Source organism: Asparagus officinalis, chromosome 1, assembly GCF_001876935.1.
Source record: "Asparagus officinalis chromosome 1, Aspof.V1, whole genome shotgun sequence".
Taxonomy (NCBI): Eukaryota; Viridiplantae; Streptophyta; class Magnoliopsida; order Asparagales; family Asparagaceae; genus Asparagus; species Asparagus officinalis.
In genome coordinates this window covers 32347606-32349035 of record NC_033794.1, presented here as the reverse complement: position 1 = coordinate 32349035, position 1430 = coordinate 32347606, and positions in this window count along the sequence as shown.

The following is a 1430-nucleotide window of genomic DNA, read 5'->3' as shown; positions in this document are numbered from 1 at the left end:
GGGGAAATAAAAAGGAAAAAAAAAACACCTTTAACATCCCAAATGCTAAATGCAATTCTGGCTCCCTTGACGAACAAAACTTTATCCATCAGATTCAGTCCAGTCATCTGCAGCCCCCTCGGCTCCTCCATATTCCCCACATACTTATTCTTCAAAACAATTAATTAAACTAAATTAAAACTATATCAAATTAACATAAATAACCAAAGTGGGCTTTCCATATAAGCATCTTAAACCACCAATATTTTGAAATCATTGAAATTCCTGTTATATCGACAATTCTCAGAAGTTCTTTAAAATTAATACCGCCAGTAAGTAGAACCGACAACATCATATGAGATTTGAGGACTAAGTAGAAAAAGCAATGATTTGATGAACTAATTCGAAATATTAAACTTGCAAAGGGCTAAAATAAAAATTTACCATGAAGCTAGTCTTCCCTATCTGACAATCCCCCAACAAGCTAATCTTGAGCGCCACCGTATCAGGATCCTCCTCGGCATCCGCGCTTCGGTCTACGATCGGCCCCACATAATCTTCATCTTCGCTCGTTCGCCTGGTCTGGGAATAGTTGCGGTGGCCGGCGCGCGGCGCTGCCGGAGAAGGGATGCAGCAATTCTGGAGGCGGCGGTATCGGGGAGCTGCGGGTGTTGGTGTCACGTGCGGTGGAGCAGTGACGATGCGCCATAGGCCCGGAAGACGCGGTGAAGAAGGTCGAGCGGAGGAGCGGCCCACCGGACGTCGAGGCGGACGATGTTGGCGTAGGTGATATTGGTCATGGTTTGAGGAGGCCAAGCTTGGCCATCAATATTATGGAGGAGTAAGAAAAGTCTATTTGGTAAGCTAAGTAGTTGCCAAGGGCTTTTGTCTGTATTCTTTTATACGATCGTTTTGCTTTTAGTTTTAGTTTCAGTTTTGCGTTTATCTTTTAGTTGTTGTTTTAGTTGGATAAATTATTAGATATTTATGATAGTTTTTATTAAGGGGAAATTGCTTCTAGCCCCCAATTTCATTACAAGTGTTCCACCCCCTCCCAAGACTCTTTCAACGTTCCCAAAACCTCAAAAAACAAACCGATAACTCCCTGAGCCCCCAAAACACAAAACACAAGAGTTTAAAACATGCGAAGATCATAATACTCTTTCTCTCTCTCATGATGTTATTGTGATGATTTAAAATGAGTTTTTTTTTTTTGGGGGGGGGGGGGGGGGGGTGGTGTTTGCGACGTTATCAGTGTTTCCCACCAAAAACATTTTGCGCAACAACGTCAAGCATCGAACATAAAAGTTTTCCGGAGTTTGGTCACGAGGCGAAGAAAAAGTCTTGGGGAAACTAGAATTTTCGGTAGAATACTTGTAAGGAAACGGCGAGAAAGTTTCACCAACGGGAAGAAAACGACGTTCATTCATCGGCGGAATACTTGTAAGGAA